The sequence below is a fragment of the Sorex fumeus genome, unplaced genomic scaffold (genome assembly GCF_029834395.1).
Source record: "Sorex fumeus unplaced genomic scaffold, SorFum_2.1 ptg000020l, whole genome shotgun sequence".
NCBI lineage: Eukaryota > Metazoa > Chordata > Mammalia > Eulipotyphla > Soricidae > Sorex > Sorex fumeus.
The window spans coordinates 5,468,915-5,486,251 of record NW_026606077.1 but is presented as its reverse complement, the minus strand read 5'-3'; positions in this window follow the sequence as shown (position 1 = coordinate 5,486,251).

Genomic DNA, 17,337 nt, shown 5'->3' with positions numbered 1-17,337 from the left:
TGAGCATTGCCAAAATCAATTAAAAAACCAAATTAATTAAAAAATCTGGGCTGGAGCCATAGGACAGTGGGTAGAGCTCCACCCTGCACGTGGCCGACCCACGGTTCAACCCCCAACATCCCATATGGTCCTCCGAGGAGTGCCAGGAGTCAGCTCTGAACAACACTGGGGGTGGCCCCCAAACAAAGCAAAACAAGAATATCAGAGCAGGGGTAGGGGGTACAGGGTGGGGGTGGGGGTCCTAAGCACGTGAAGAGGCACAAGGTGAGGGTTCATCGTCCCGAGGTCAGTGTGGCCACAACGGTCTCAGGCTGCCGGGAGGCCTGCGCTGCCCTTCCTAGCCTGCTGAGACCATCACCCGGGGGCTTCCAGGGAGAAGTGGGGGTGCAGGAGCACCTCCTAGGCCGCTCTTCTCACCTCTGGGGCATCTCTGCTTTTCTGCCGGAACCTGGCACGTTTGAACGCTCACCCAGCTTGGAGGTTGGCTCTAGGCTAGCAAGGGGCACTGCAGCAGAGTCTGTGTTGGCTGAGACTGAGACTAGGCTGCGGTTTCGGGGGGAGGGACAGAGTGGTGGGAGCCCTCACCCGGCACAGAGGGGCTCATGGCCCCACTCACCAGGCGGGCATTCGGTAGAGCTTTCCTCCTGGGATTCGCCCTTTGCCCCGGAAGCAGAGTGGAACATGGTGGAAGATGAAGTCTGAAACGTCCTCCCCCCAGTCTGGCTCTCTGGGTGGAGGTCGAGGGTAGGGGAGTGGGGGAGGGTTGGGGAGGGTCTCGGTGTCCCCTGCCATGGTGTGGAGGACAGGCCAGTGTGGGGAAGCAAGCGGTTAAGTGCCGAGCAGGAACACATGCACGAACTCACCACACGTCCCGGCATCCCAATGGCACCTTTGTCCCCCTGACGAAGGAGGCAGAAACAGTTAGCATCGGTGGGTTGGGCCACGTGCCAAGACCCCACGCGTCCCACAGCGGAGAGGATGCCCAGGGTCGTGTGGGTGAGTTTGCTCACAGCTTCAAACAGCCACCATCCCGCTCATTTCCTGCTCTGCCTTCCTGGCATAGGGGGTGCCATGGGAAGACCCCCCAAGAGGAGTCTGGTCCTCTGCCTGGACCTCAGTTTCCCTGTGCAGTTCATCAAGGGTCCCAGGCCCTTTCTTCCTTTCACTTCTGTGGCCACAAACATCCCGGCTCTGGCCTGGACACTCGACTTCAGGGTCCAGAGTGGGGCTGAGTGGCACTGCTGCAAGACCGATGGGTGGATCACTGCTCTCGGGCTGACCCTGCCAGAGCCACGCAGACTCCTTCCGGGTCCCAGCTGAGAAAGCAGCAGGGAGCGTCCAGCTCCACGGCCCTTTCTCATGGCCACCCGGGGCACAGGAAGGATGCAGAACCAGGGGAGGAAGCCCACTGATGGCATGTTCCAGGGGGGACGGAGGGAGTGGCTTGGCTTCGTGGCCAGGGTTGACCTCTTTTCGCTCTGGAAATCTGCTTACTATGTTTTGTCCCTCTCCCTGGATAGAAAATCTTTTTTTGCAATCATGTGTGTGTGGAGACGTCATCAAGTCTCGGGTGGTGCCTGGCTTTCGCTAAGAGCCTGGAAGGAGACCCACCGAAGACGGCCAAAAAATCAGAGAATCTGTGAGGGGACAGGGGCTTAGGGGAGATCTGAGGGCACATGTCCCCAAATAGGCTGTGGACGCTCCTGATTCTGTTTGCACTGACCCCCACTGAGGCAAGATGCCAAGAACAATTAGCACCCTGAGGTATGGGTAGACACATCAGAGCCAGCAGTGGGTTCCAGAATGCGGCTCTGGTTGACGGAGTCTGGGTGACAGGATCGGACTTTCCCAAAGGGAGGCCAAGGGCGGCGCTGGGCAGTGTCTCCTGAGCTTCTGTGAGCAACTGGGTGTCTCACAGGGGCTGCAGGGATATCCCACGGATGCTGTCGGCTAAGCCCACCCAGTGCCTGGCTCCTGTGCTACTGACCGTCATAGCCAGTCTGCATGTGGCACTCCCTGGACCCGACAGGGGCCAGAACCAGTCCTTCCCCCCACTCTCCATCCCTTCCTGTGGGAGCAGAGGCCCCTCCTCACTGCTCAGGCTGCCAGGCCCACGGGCCATTGGCTGTGACATTCCATGGCCCACTCACTCTGGGGCTTGGGGATGCTATTTCCGAATGTGTGTTTTGGTGTCTTTGAAATCCTAATGTTCTTTGCAGTCGGGGGCTGTAAAACGCGGGTGAGGGGTAGGCGTGGAAGGGCCGGCACTGGAAACTGCACACCCTCTGATCTGGGAAGTGTCCCAAATGCTTTTTCAAGGTGGCTGTTGTCAGAAGTAGCCCGGGCTGGTCTGCCCACGTGCCCCCCAGTCACCTGATTTCCCCTCCTTGGATTCTAAGAGGCCAAATTCCCCATTCTCCTTTGCTCTGGGGCTCCTGCATCAGGGGAGATTTTCCCTTGTCTGGCCAAACGTCCTCCCTCCCACACGCATTTCACGGAGAAAGTCACTGCCGGGCATGCGTTTCAGAAGCTGCCGGACTCTTCAAGAGGTGACTGGATGACTAGTGGCTGAAGGAGTGACGGGTTAGAGGGGTGCAGACAAGGTTCTGGAAGCTTCGGAAGGGGCCTTAGGCAGAGGGAGACAAAGACTGTTGCCAGCCCCCCTCACCCTCCGTGCCCCGCGTCGGCAATGACTGGCCGTGGGATTTTATCCAAGTCACTCCCCATGAACGGGCCCCTGGTGTCCAGTACTAAGGCCCCTGCTTAGAGCCGCCGTCCAAGGGCCTTAGAAGATCTTCCCCAGGATGGCTCCTGAACAGAGGAGCTAGCCCTCTGGCCTGTGACCAGGCCCTGGCACCTTACATTGGCCGCCTTGACAGTCAGACTAGACATCTCTACCCTGGGGTCTTTTCCTCATCCATAAAGTGGAAAGAACAAAGCCTGTTTCACCAAGAGCTCGGACAGCTCACACACAGGAGAGGGCAGAGCCCGTCGGGATCGGGAGCCGGGCTTCCTGCTCAGCATCTGCGTCTGAGTCAGTCTCCGATTCCTTGACCAGCTCTTCCAGGCTCCTTGGCAAAGCTCAGGAATGACGACTGGAGGCGCACCGGATTCTCAGGGTGCTTCTTACCGGGGAGGACAGGCTGAGAGGTGGTGGGGGGGAGCTGCAGGAGGATCCTGGCTGCCCCGTCCACCCATGGTAAGGCCGACGGCCTGGGAGGGGTGGCCCCCGAGGGACTGGAGGAGCTGAGCTGACCGGTGCAGGCTCTCCTGGCTCAGAGGTGGTGGGCGGTACTCCCAGTTTCAGCGATTTCAGAGGATGGTCTCTCACCCACGGACCCTGGGACAGCGGCCACCCACCATGGCCACCCGCACAGGGGAAAGCCAAGTGCAATGGAAGGGAGGAACAAAAGGAGCTTACCGGGAGGCCGGGCTTCCCAGCTGGGCCCTAGAAGAAACGGGAAGACAGAGAAGCTGAGAAACGCCCGTGACTCGGTGGGTCTGTGCAAGGTCCCACGAGCTTCCGCAATTTGGGACCCACGCGAGGGGAAGGGCTTGGTCACTAAGCTTCCCTGCTGTCATTCACTGATTCACTTTCTCACTCATTCATTCACTCACTTCACTCACAGATTTATTTATTTACAAAATAAATGACATGGGTCCCTCTCCAGGCCAGGCCCGAGGAGGTACAGAGACGAGCATGGCCCCTCCTTGAGTCTTTCTGTCTCAGCAACTTGATGCTGGGCGCCCTCCTGCATGCCCGTGCTAGCCTGAGAGAGGGCCGAGAGAGAGAAGGGGCTAGGCACCCTGCCCTGTCACCCAGGAGCCAGTGGGGGCCGGGCCCAGCCTGTCCCCACAACTGTGGGGTGGCGGCCGTGGAATCTGACGCGTCAGAACTGATGAGACAGGAGTCGGGATGGAGGGCGAGGGGCCCAGGGAGCTCCCCTCTTGGTGGGACAGCGAGAGGCAAGCCTCCGCTCACTTTGGACATTTTCTGCAGGCTGGGTCAGTGCTGGGCGGGAAGCAGGGTCTGGCCCCAGCCTCTCTGGGGTCTCAGGAAACATGGGGAACCTGCGCCCACGGACAAAACGTCCATCTCAAATCCCTTATGTGGGACCCCATCCTCCTGCCTAGCACAGTTCTGGGCACAGACTAAAGACGCCAAGGAATGATGTGACATCTCCCCCGAAAGAAGAAAAGAGGAACACATATGCCTGGAATCAATTCTTATTGGCATACTAAGAGCCAAAGGATGCAGCCCGGGACCCCAGCAGACCCCAAGACTGTGCTTGGACCAGAGTGTGGCTGAGAAACTGCCCCGGAGCTGCTTTAGCGGGCATCAGGTAGCCCCTGGCGCTGGCAGAGAGCCCTGGGAAGGGCTTCTGGCCAGGGCAGGGTTGGGAGAGGCCGGGGATCTGGCTCTGGGGCACAGCAGGGCTGACCCTCATCGCTGCCCATACACAAATCCTGGCTTGGCCGCTCAGTGACCTTTTGAGCAAGTTGCTGGCCTCCCCGTGCCTCAGTTTCCTCATCTTGTAAGAGGGAGAGCAATCCCACCCACATGTGCTGCAAAGTGCACTGGAAAGGAGAGAAGGAGAGAGGCTGAGGAGAGGCATGGAGGGGAGAAGGGTCGGCGGGGACTGGCCAGGGCATCTCCCCCCCCCACCTCCCCACTCCAGCCCTGCTTTTCCCGCTGACAGCAGGGGGCTGTTGGGGGTGCTGTTGGACATCGGCCCCTCACAACAGGAGGAGTCGGCCCAAACCTACTCACTCTTGGACCGAGAGTCAAGCTTGGGGGCCCTGGGGGAGACTGGACAGCGCCCTCCTGGACACGACCCATGTCCATCCCCCTTCCGCTGCTGGATTTTGCTGAAGATTCTGCTGGAAGATTCTGGTAGCTCCCATGCAGGGGATTGTGTCCCGTGCTTTGAGCCCAATTCAAACTGGCCAGCGACGGGGCCCGAGGGCAGACACGGGAAGCAGAGGAACTAGCCTCTTGCTGCCCCAGACCCCCACCAAGCCAGCCTTGGCACGAGCCTCCTCCTTAACCAGAGTCTGGGCACAGACCCAGGTGTGAGGCCCGCCAGAGAGGAGGAGAGGCTGGGGCATGGTGCGGCCCCTCCCGCCTCCGCGTCCCAGGGAAGGGCCTCGTCCTCCACAGTGGGACGGTGAGTGCCCTACCTTGTCAGGACGGACTGTTCGGGGACACCTAGGCAAGCCTCCATTCCTAGGAATCATTAGTTTTAAGTAGAAAAAAACCCTACATTCATATGGGAACAGGTGGGGCACTTGCCTTGCACGCGACCAACCTGGATTCAACTCCCAGCACTCCTCAGAGGGGTGGTCCTCCGAGCACTGCCAGGAGTAATTCCTGAATACTGGGCCAGGAGTAACCTCTGAGCATCACTGGGTGTGGCCCCCAAACAAAATCAAACCCAAAAAACCCTACATGCAAATAACTGTGTATGCACACACACACATAGGCACACGACTATATATATATGCCTTGATTAAGCACGTGAGATTGTTATCCCATTTCTCAGATGAGGAAATTTAGGCACGGAGGCAGTAAATAACTCAAGGTCACACAGCTAGAAGCAGCAGAGCTTTGGTGCCCAGTGGCTACACCGCATCCTGGGTCACTCAGGAGTGCCAGGCAGAGCGAGAATCCCACTCAACCAAGTCCAACAGCTCCTGTTTCACTCCGGAGGAAGAGACAGCCAATTCCTGGGCTCGCCCCCGCTCTGCCTCATCTCCAAGACATTCTCTGCCTGCATGCAGGTTTCCCATGGGGTGAAGAAGTGTGAGGTGAGGTGAGGAGCTGGAGCAACAGCACAGTGGGTAGGGCGTTTGCCTTGCACGCGGCCGACCCAGGTTCGATTCCCAGCATCCCATATGGTCCCCTGAGCACCACCAGGAGTAATTCCTGAGTGCATGAGGCAGGAGTAACCCCTGTGCAGCACTGGGTTGTGACCCAAAAAGCAGAAAGAAAAAAAAAAGAGAAGTGCAAGGTGACATTAGCGTGTCAAGAATCCCCGGTGACCAGCCACATCTGCACTGCAGACACCTAAGTGTGCCATCCTCGGGGCACTGCCCCAACTTGGTTTCCGGCCGTAACGCAGAGGCCCCTGGCAGAAGGAGCCTGAGGGGAGCAGCCAGGCACGGTCCAAGCGCTCTCTCGCCATGCTGTCCTGCCCCTGGCCTCAGACTGTCTTTGCCGCAAAGGGACAACAGAATGAGGGGGACTGCCTCTGCCTGGCTGGCTGTCCACTGCCTCCAGGGCCAGAGTGGGTCAAGTCAGGAGTCTCGCGCGTGCCAGGCTGAGCGTGGATGTGTGGGCCTGGCCTTGCTGTGGACACTTCACCCTCATTTGCTCACCCTGGATGGACAGCTTGAGACTGAAGAGACCATCTCAAGCTCTTGGAAGAATGGGCACTTGGCCCAGAAGTGTGGGGAGGTCCCAGCAGCATGGGAGGTAAGGACTCTTGTCCCCAAGAGAGGGAGGTGGTTAGCTCAGGGGCAGAGAAGGTTCTAGAAGGTAGATGGCGGCTTTGCGGTGGACGTGAGGTCCCATTTCCATCCATCATTGCCTCCGTGCAGGCCCTGAGGTGAGGGCACTCCCTTCCAGGTGAGGGCCTGGCTCTCAGGAGGTTGGGCTGGGCGGCCCACGTGGGCTCCTTGGCAGATTTCTCAGGGCCCAGACAGGCTTTAGGCCATGGGCTTATCTCAGGGAACAATATGGGGATGGCTGCTTTCAGGCCCCTGAGATCTGATGCCCGGCTCTGTGCTCTTGCTCCAATCCTGCCTCCCCACAGCGGCCTCGAGGCCCTTTGTTGGGGTATCAAATGCTGTCCTCAAGGAAACGCTCCCATTCTTCTCTCCTCTTGCCCTGCTTTTGAGGAAGCGGCTCCTTGGGCCTGTCTCAGGTTCCCTGGGAGGGGCCCCATCACCCTGGGCTTTACTCTGCTCCATGCCACCTATAATTTCTGTGTTGGCCTCCCCACAGCCAGGCCACCGCCCTCTCACAGAAAAACCACCAGTCGCCCCCACCCCTGCCAGGGCGCCTCAGCCAAGAGGCGCTGCCCACACAGAGCGCAGACACCCTGAGCCCCAAAGATGATCTCTTTCTTCTTTGACTCCAGAGTGGGAGTATAGGGGAGTCCCCGGGGCTGGGCTCACAGGGACTCAAGTCTGTCTTTCAGACTGATGTTAGGGACCGGCTCTGCCCCGGGGGGAGGGGTTGGTAACAGAGCTGGAGTCAAGTTGGTGCTTTTCTCAGGAGGCATCATCTGAAGGGCCCTCAGAGTGGGGAATTGGGGCTCAGGGTGCCCCTGGAGAACAGTGGGGGTCAGTGTCAGTGTCCCCACCAGGGGCCCGGTTACCACAGGGTGCGGGATCTCCGCAGTGGCGCCCAGATGCAGCCGGTACTTACAGGCGGTCCTGAAAGAGAGAGAGAAGGGCAGTGAATTCCTCTGTCAGGAGTTGGGGACTGTCCAGTGAGCTCCTGTCAGGAGTGGGGGGGGGCTGTTCAGTGAGTCCCTTTGTCCAAGAGTTGGGGGCTGTCCAGTGAGTCTCTATGTCAGGAATTGGGGGCTGTCCAGTGAGTTCCAGTCAGGAGTGGAGGGGGGATGGCTACTCAGTGAGATCCTTCCTGTCAGGAGTGGGGGGCTGTCCAGTGAGTTCCTGTCAGGAGTGTGTGGAGGACTATCCAGTGAGTTCCTGTGAGGAGTGGGAGGCTGTCCAGTGAGTTCCTGTCAGAAGTGTGTGCGGGACTATCCAGTGAGTTCCTGTGAGGAGTGGGGGGCTGTTCAGTGAGTCCCTTTGTCCAAGAGTTGGGTGCTATCCAATGAGTCTCTATGTTAGGAATTGGGGACTGTCCAGTGAGTTCCAGTTAGGAGTGGCCGGGGGGAGATGGCTACTCAGTGAGTTCCTTCCTGTCAGGAGTGGGGGGCTGTCCAGTGAGTTCCTGTCAGGAGTGTGGGGGGGATGGCTACTCAGTGAGTTCCTTCCTGTCAGGAGTGGGGGACTATCCAGTGAGTTCCTGTCAGGAGTGAGGGGCTGTCCAGTGAGTTCCTGTCAGGAGTGGGGGACTATCTAGTGAGTTCCTGTCAGGACTGGGGGGACGGCTATCCAGTGAGTTCCTTCCTGTCAGAAGTGGGGATTGTCCGGTGAGTTCCTGTGAGGAGTTAGGGGATATACAGTGAGCCCCTCTATCAGGAGAGTGGGGGGGTCTATCCATTGGGTATCTTCCTGTCAGAAGTGGTGGGCTGTCCAGTGAGTTCCTGTCAGGAGAGGGGGCTATCTTCCAGGGGCTGCCAGGAAGGGGTTTTGCACTGCTCTAGGAAGTGTGTGTTGGCCTGCCCTTCCTTCATGCCTGGGCCCTGGGCGCCGGGGACCAGAACTCCAACTCCCCTGACAACCCTTCTCCAACTCAGGCACTGCAGAGATGGGGTGGCCCCCTCTGGGCCACACGGGGCTCCTCCGTCCCCAGGCTCTCAGCTTTTTGCTGTCAGGCATGGGGCTGTTGGGCTTCCTGAGGCAGTGAGTCAGCGTTTCTGCCCTCCTGGGGCTGCTGCCCGCTGCCCAGGGCGCTTTCTCCCCTCCCACCTCTCAGCCCCTCCCGCTGAGTTTCTTTCTTTCCTCCTGGCTCAGCTCTCCCTCCTCCCGGGGTCCCCCACAATAGCCCCAGCTATCTCCTTACTGCCTCATTCAAAGGTTCCCCACATGGAGCAGGAGGCTGGGGGTGGGGGTGGGGTTGGGCGCTGGAGCAGAAGCAGAAGGAAGGTGGGAACTCTGAGAACCGACTAAGACCCTCAGGGTCCAGGCGACCTGAAAGCGCCCCCCTCACCCCACGTCCGTCCCCTCTGCTCCTTTCAAGCTCAGCCAGACTTTTCGGGCCTCCTTTGCCCGCCCCCATCCCGCAAGTTGGCCCCTGTTCTCCTCCTTCCTCTGCCAACTTCCACGTCCTGGTTCCCATCCAGGAAGAAACAGCTTCCTCCATGCTGGCCTCTGTGAGGCTATTGAGGTGAGAGGAAAAACAGTAAGTCCAAGGGGTGTAGAGATGGGGAGGAAGGCCCCAGGGGCCTGTCTGCAGGGTGGGAGCCAGAGAGGGAGGGAAGGGGCCATCTGGGACCCATTAGGCTGAGAGGCCATGGAAATGTCACCCTGAATCTGAAAACATCCCCCCACACTGGAGGAGTCAGCCCCCACTGGTGGGTCTGTGCCTCCTGGCGGCGGGTGTGTCCTCCTGATGGTGACAGGTCAGTCACATGCAGGCAGAACAGGGCCCTGGGTCCCAGAGCGGGGCTCCCAGTGGGGGTCTGTGCACCAGCTCCCCAGATGGAGCTGGGAAGCTGACTCGGGGCGCCCCCTCAGCCTGGGCCTGGGAAGCCGTTTCTCCCAATCCCATGGAAGAAACCAGGGGTTGAGCTCACTACCTCGCCACCATCACCATCACCACACGCTCCTCCTGCCTTCTGATGTGCACGATTCTGGGTGGTTTTTGATTTTGTTTGGTTTTGGGTTTTTTTGGTAACTAAATTCAGGGCTGGTTTATTGGGTGGGTCAAAGTTTCATGGGAAACACTGTGATTCTGGGTGTTGTTAATGACAGAGTCTGTTCTGTTCGCCCCATCTTGGCGACAGGAGCTGAGGCACTGACTGAACTCCTCATAGTCCCTCTCTCTACACCTCTCATTTGAAAGGGACCCCCAAACTGCCTGCAGGCCCGGTCCTCCTCCAAACCTCCGGCTCAGATATTTGCCTGGCTTGACCGGCGGCTCCTTCCTTCAGACCCAGTGTCTCCACTTATGCCCCCCGCCCCTCGCCCCATCACACCATGTCACTTGTTTTTTGATAGGGGAGGTTAGTCACACCTGGTAGTGCTCAGGTAGCAATGGAACCAGGGTTGGCTGCATGCAAGTGCTTGGAACTCTGGCCTTGCGACTTCTGAAGACGAGACAAGACCTTAAGCTCAGCCTTCTTTCACAGCCCTCCACTTCCCTTGTTCCGTTCTTTCTTTTCGCAGGAGATTTTTAGCTCTGTCAGGCTCCTCCAGGTGGACCCCCCCCACCACCCAACACCCCCATAGACTTCAGGACCGGGAAATGCCTATTTGTATTGAAATTGTATTGAAATGCCTATAGCTGACTCTATAACTCAGGAAAAGGGAAGAGACGTGGGGGCAGTTATTTGAAAAGAAGGTTTTCTGCCACAAGTATTTCTCCCCCATAGAAATGGCTGACATCTGTGATGCCAGGACCCATCACGGAAAAATTGCTTCGCCTCTCTCCTTGAACAGTGCTGGAGACCTTTGCGCAGAACCCAAGACCTTTACTCTGTGCTAGACAATTGCTGTAAAAAACCAGCAAACAAACGATTGTTTGAAAAGCCTTCCTGATCAGAGAACTGATAATTCGGGGCATTTTCCTGCGCAAGCACAGAATCAATCAAGTTCCCCTTAAATCCCCACTATAAGGAATTAGTAACCAATTATGTACAGTTAAGAATAGCTTAAGCTCGTTAACAGGAATCAGCTGTTTTATTCGACGGCTTATCTCACTTTCGTTTTCTCTTCCCACAAGTCGTCCACTGGCTTCCTGGGGGTGAGGGCAGGCAGATAGGATTTTAGGTTTTTCTCGCTGAATCTGGGAACCTCCACAGACAGTGTAAGTCTCGGAGTCCAAACAAACATTCTCTGCCTTTAAAAAAAATTGCCTCGTGAAATTTTCAGGTCCTTATCTGTTAATGATGCCCCTCAGGGGTCCCCCTGCAAAATTCAACTGCCACCCACCCCAGCCAGCTTTCATCCAGCTTTGCCGGATGTCCGTGCAGTGACAGGCTTCCTCGTGGGCCACTTGGCCGTGTTCAGTAACCCGGCTGCTGACCCTGGCTGCTGATCAGGATGCTCACCCTGATCGGACACTGAGGGGCAGAGTCATCCAGAAGGGTCTCCAAGTCCCCGTTATCCAGATAACGGAGGTCTTGGGAGGCTAGTGACCATGTCGGTGATGGGATGGGATCGGCACCAGCCCCCGGACCCCCCATCCAAGTGACTTCCTAATAAGCTTCTTATGGACGGGGGGAGTAGGCCTGCAGAGGTAGTGTGCCCCCCACATACTGGGGGGATGACACCCCGACTTTACCCCCGATGCCTACTGCCGAGGGAGAGAGGAAGCCTGTCCTGGTCCCCGGAGCCGGCTGGGCAGTCTGAAGCAGGGCTCCCCGGAAAGGGGTCACCCCATGTGCTGAAGTCAGCCCCCGCTGCCTTCACAAGACCCTGGCACCTCCCTCAAGGAGGCTTTGTCCAGGGTTTAGCTGACTACAGCTGAGCAGCCCTGTCCCTCCTTGAAGGGACATTGAGGAAAGATCCTGGGAGGGTCTTGCCAGCCCTTCATTCATTCTTCATCAAACAGGAACAAAGGCTGCCTGCGGTGTGCCATGCTGAGCCACGTCCACACAAAACACAAATCGGGCATGGTCCTGGCCCGTGCGGAAGGAAAACTTCATTTTGCAAACACCCAAATAGCCACCAGGCTCCATGCTAACTCAGCTCCAGGGAGAGCGAGAGGAATCACTCATTTCCTCCCCTTGAGAAGTCAACAGTTTCCTGTGTCAGAAAGCTGGAGAGATTCCAGAGGAAAAAAAGCAAACTAAAGAATTTAAGGAGCAAGAGTGACTTGGGCGGTGGGGTGGAGGGTTGGGCACGGATTCATTCATCCGACTGACACATCCTGAGGAGAGCAGACCCTCGAAAAACCACCGGTTCGTTCAGCACGGTTCCTGTACAACACTGGGGAGGGGCCAACGGCCAGCGGCACAGAATGACCTAGTTCTGAGATATGCTCCCATTACTCCTCATCTCGCTTCCAGTCGCTGCTTTCAGGAACCTATCAATGATGCTGAAGGAGGGCCGACTGCATTTTGTGGTCCAAGGGAAGCTCAGGATGGTCATTCTCGTCGTCCTTACCACGCCGGAGGGGGCGTTGTGGACATGATCACCCTATTTCACAGAACAGCTGGCCTTGGGGGTCTCCCTGGCCTTCAGTGGTGGCCTCTCGGTGTCCACATGTTTCTTAGGTTTCGTTTACACAGGGCAGAGCCTGGAGGTGTGCCAGGCTTAGCTGTGCTCGCCAGCCGGGAGTCGTGAGAGTGAGTTCTGGTCGGTCCTGGTCAGGCGCAGTCCCAGCTATGGCGGGGCGCCTGGCTTCCGGATCACTGGAGCCCCCGTCTGACATGCTGGCTCACTGGGCACGCAGCAGCTGGGGTCCCAGTCCCAGCCCACGCTCCTCAGTCCACTGCCAGACTGCCTGCAGCTGCCTCATGCCACACGGCTCTGCCACGTGCCGCCCTGCCCAGCAGATGCCCGGCACAGGGCCCTCCTCAGACTTGGCGAGACCAACTTGTCAAGCCCTGCCTGCTGGACAGGGGCTCTCAGGCAGGGGGGCTATTTGACTGTCCAGGTGGCTGGAGAGATCTTTGTTTCCATTGGCTTCTGGCCTCTAGTGCGTAGCACCAGGGCTATTGCGGAATATCCCACAATGCATCACTCCTGATGCCAAACCCCAGGGGCCCACGCGGGGAAAGCCCACCTTGGGCTAGGGGACCAGCCTGCCTCTGGGGTCCTCGAGGAACCATGACACAGCCCTGGTCAGGTGCTTTAGTCCAGGTCTCTATGCTACCCTGGGATTGGCCAACTTTGAGGTTCTTACTTTTTTTTTTATTAGTGGATCACCATGAGGTACAATTACAGAGTTACAAGCTTTTGTGCTTGCGTTCCAGTCACACAGTGATCGAGTACCCATCTCTCCACCAGTGCCCATTCTCCATTGCCAATAATCCCAGTATCCCTCCCACCATCCCCACCCTATCCACCCACCTCCCCCGGCCCCACCCCACCTCTGTGGCAGGGCATTCCCTTTCGTTTTCTCTCTCCTTTTGGGTGTTGTGGTCCGCAATAGAGGTATTGAGTGGCCATTGTGTTTGGTCTATAGTCTACATTCAGCAAAAATCTCCTATCCCGAGCGGGTCCTCACAACAACCTTTACCTGGTGTTCCCTTCTCTATCTAAGCTGCCCTCTCCCCCAGCAAGTGAGGCCAGTTTCCAATCCATGGAGCAGACCTCCTGGTACTTCTCTCTACTATTCTTGGGTATCAGTCTCCCATTCTGGGGTTCTCACTCTTCCGGATAGTTTAGTCTGTTCTATTCCACTCAAGATCTTATTGGGACAAATAACGGTTCATCGATGGAACATTTAGCTGTCCTGCCACTCTGCCAAAACTTGACGGCCCTGAGAGCACTCAGCCCATCCCGGAGTCCAGCAAAGTCGCCACCACGATTGTTACTCATTCCCAAACTGCAGAGAAAATGCGGCTGGGAGAGCCGAGGGCCTCGTCCTTCTGTGGAGCTCCGGGCTGCTGATGCCACGCAGGTGCAAGCAACAGGCTCTGAGGACCCCCACGGGTCCCGGCAGGAGGCACATATGGGCGGAGAAGCACAGAGGGAGGAGAGAAGCACAGAGGGAGGAGAGAAGCACAGAGGGAGCGAGAGCCACTGCCTGGCGGAGGAAAGCGGGAGCAACTCCCGAAGCATCCAGACAAATTGGTCAGTGACAGGCCTGACGTGCCGGGAGAGGAAACGGCAGGACTTTGAGGCGGATTCCGTGCTTTGAGGTTGACATCAAAGAGAACAACCAGCCCTTCTCCCTCACAGCCTGGGGCAGGGACGCTGCCTTCGTGGGGAGGACCGAGGCTGATTTCGGGGCCAACTGTCTGGATTCGGCATCCCCACCCCGAGCCTGTCTAAGAGATGCAGCTCTGTGACTGACGGGCCCTGCGCTCCCTGAGCGTCACCACAGTCAGCCTCCCTGGGCCCAGCGGGAAAGCCGAGGTCCGGATTGCTCAGAGTCTGCCTGCCGTGCAGGGCCGCTCGGCGGTCCCGAATCCTGGTTCAGCGCTCCTTCCCGAGTGGCCTGACCCAGGGGAGCTTCGGGGCTGGCAGGAGGCTCTGTGTTTCTTAGAAAACATCTCCAACTTGACTCGGCCCAGCCTGCGCTGGAGCCAGCTGGTCTCGGGGCCCTGCTCACTAAGAGTTCCCCACTCCGCTCAGTGGCTGCTGGAGACGGGCCAGGGGGGAGGCTTCACACCAGGGGAATTGGCAAAGGCTACAAAGCAGTCCCGCCCCCACTCCGAGAGACAATTGTTAACTGTTTCTCAACACACGGTGGCTCCGATCTGTCCCCTGGTGGTGTTCCTCAGCCACAAGACATCTCCCGCCTTTCTGGCTCGGGCTGATGCGAGTTTCAGACCCCAGAGGAAGGGATGGTAGTTAAAAAATCACACAGGGCATTCTCTCTCCTGCTGCACACCCGGCAGACATGGCTAATCGATCACAGCTTCCTCCCCATGAACCTGATGAGGCTTCCCAACCCTTCCCAACACAGCCATGCGGGAGGGAAGCAACAAGCCTTCACCTTGGAGCCAGAGGCCCAGGGAAGCCAGCAGGATAAGCACAAGGGGCAACCGATGATGCCTTATCAGACTGGCATTTGTGGCAAAGGGATGGAGATGGAGCGGCTGGGTGCCCTGGGGCCATCTGTGGCAGTCTGTCCTATTCCCACGTAGAGGGCCAGGCTGGCAGAGGGATGTGGGCGAGGCAGGGACCAGTGAGGGCCCTTCTCCCTCAGCTCATGCCCAGAGACCCCAGGCGCCCAACACAGTGTGGCTCAACCTTCTGACCATGGTCCCTGTCTGAGCTTGGGCCCACCCCATCCCACCAGCTGCCCCCCCATCTCATCCTGTGGCCCCTCACCTATACCCCTCACCCGTGGCTCCCCTGGGATATCGCTGGGCACCCAGTAAGTCCTCTGCCCCAGCTGGAAACGCCGCTCCAGAAAGCTTCAGACTACCCTGGGTGGTGGGACATGTGGAGCCCCCCCCCCCCCCAACCCCTGCGACCGGCTCCCTTAGACTTGGAAGATGAAAGTGACCTTCTAGGTCCTTTCTTTCTGGCTCGGGCTGATGCGAGTTTCAGACCCCAGAGGAATCCTAGGGGCTCCTGATCACTGGGCGCCCCCGTCACTCAGGAGTCTGTCCCTTTTCATGTCCTCGCTCTCTGTCTGAGTTGGCACCTGACAGAGCAGGGCAGCTCTTGCTGGAAGCAGGAGTGGGAAGGGCAGGAGGCCCCCCGGGCAGGAACTGGGCAGCCAAACGTGGATGGGGAGTTGGCAGCTGCCCAGCTTCTGGGCAGGGCCCTTGGGCAGGACCGCGTGCCTCGTGGCGAGGGGCGTGGAGGAAGAAGAGCCCCTTGCGTGGGATGGGCCTGCGCTGCCCCCTCCTCAGGGCTGGCTCCCCTCCCCGCGCCCCCAGTCTGCTGTGCCCGCCCTGGGTGCCGTGGGTGCTGGCCTGTTCTCGGGACTGTTTCTCTAACTTAGGGCTCCGTGATGCACCCCCCAGGCCCCCGCTTCTGCCTAGCGCTGCCCGCGAGTGGGGTTCCTCTGCACTTCTCATCGGAGTCCCACAAACCCCCCCTAGTGAGCCTCGAACCCTCGAGTCTGCCGGCCCCAGAGCTGCCCCCAAGATACCCCCATTCTGAGTGGAGGCCCCAATCTTGAAAGCTGCTCTCCTCTCTTCATCTCCCATGCCCCGCCCCCCACGAGCTGGAGGCAGGACTGAGCCAGCCTCACCCGCTCGCTGCCCCACACCTGCTCAGGCCCGGGGGTCTTTCCCCACGGGTCCACAGAGCACCCCGGAAAGCAGCAGCAGGAACCCCACTTAATAGAGGCTCTGCCTGAGCTTCCCAAGAGACTAGGGGTGGCCCCCACCAGGAGCCCCCAGCCAGGACGTGCATGGGCCTCCCTGCAGGCGGGCTGGCCTCCCGGCCACCGTCCTCTGACCCAGACCTCACTCCTGACTCCGGATGTTGCACCACCATGAGGTTCCTGTGCAAAGCTTTTGGGGGCTGCCCCAGCTCAGCTGTGGGGAGGGGGCATGTGCTGCCGCTGCCAGAGGGGCCGGTCAGGGGTCTTGGCCCGGTCCCAGCCACACGGCCGGCCGCTGGGCTGCAGGCTTCTGAGGGTGGAGTTTTACAAATGGCCTGAACATGCCTTTGGGCTGCACTGTGCCCCTGTTGCTTTGAAGTCACGGAACAGAAACTCCGCTTGAGGACGGGCTACTTTTGCTTATCTAAAGGACTCCCGCCCAGAGTCAGCTCAGAGTTTTGACCGGGGGTGGGGGGAGACACGGGGCTGGAGAAACCGTACAGAAGATAAGGCACCCGCCTCGCACACAGCCCTCTCAGGCTCAAGTCCCAGCACCACAGCTGACCCTCTAAGCACCGCCAGGAGTGACTCCTGAGCACTGCCAGGCATGGCCCCCAAGTAAAGTTAAGAAAAAAGGAGTCTGGATTAGGGAGTCAATCAGGAGTTCAAATCTTCACCTTCTTCTGTTTTCTCTTTTTCCCTTTATCGCTTCTTTATTGGGCTTGGTGCTAAACCCAGTGGTGCTCGGGGCTTCCTCCTAGTTCTGTGCTCAGAGATGACTCCTGACAGTGCTCTGGCATATGGACATCAAACCAGGGTCAGCCCTGTGCAAGGCTCTCAAGTCCCCAAGTCCCCACTCTGAGGCTAACAGTGTGACCTCAGGCAAGCCGCTTACCCTGAGTACCCCATCCTTTCCTGGAAAAGAGTGGGGGGCATACATTAGGATGCTCCTGGGGGGATTCTGACAAACGAGTAGAAGAATATAGGTTATTGGCCCATGTCGCCCCAGGGTTCGAGTGAGCACGGGAAAGGGACAGTGTAACCGTTCTGAGGATGGACATGGGAGACAGTGGCACCCATGCCCAGTAGCCCAGCGGACCTTCTCCGTGTTCACCTGGAAATGCAGCCAGCTCTTCACCCAGACGAGCTCCCTCCCTGCCCTGGCCATGTTTAATCCTGACCAGCCTGGCCTCATAAGACACTCATCTTGGTCAGGAAATGGACCCAGGGAGGTGGCCACTCCCGCAGGGCTGTGAGCAGCAGGGGACAGGCGGGACCAGGACACACCCAGATAAGCACAGCCGGACAAGGCTGGGGACCCCCGAGGCAAGTCGCAGAGGCTGAGGTCATGAGCTTTCAACGGGTGGGACAAATGACGCGTTTTCTTGCTTCCCTGGGCCCCTGACACTTCCAGATTGGGGCCAGAATGAGGAATCTGAACGAGGACAGACAAATTGGGAAGGGCCCTGCGCTGGGGACTGTGGGTCCAGCTTTGCAGAGTCGGACCAAGGGCAGGCATTGTTCTTGGCTGCGTTTCCTCTGCTGTCCTTTTCCAGCACAGGGCCAGGGTGGGTGGGTGG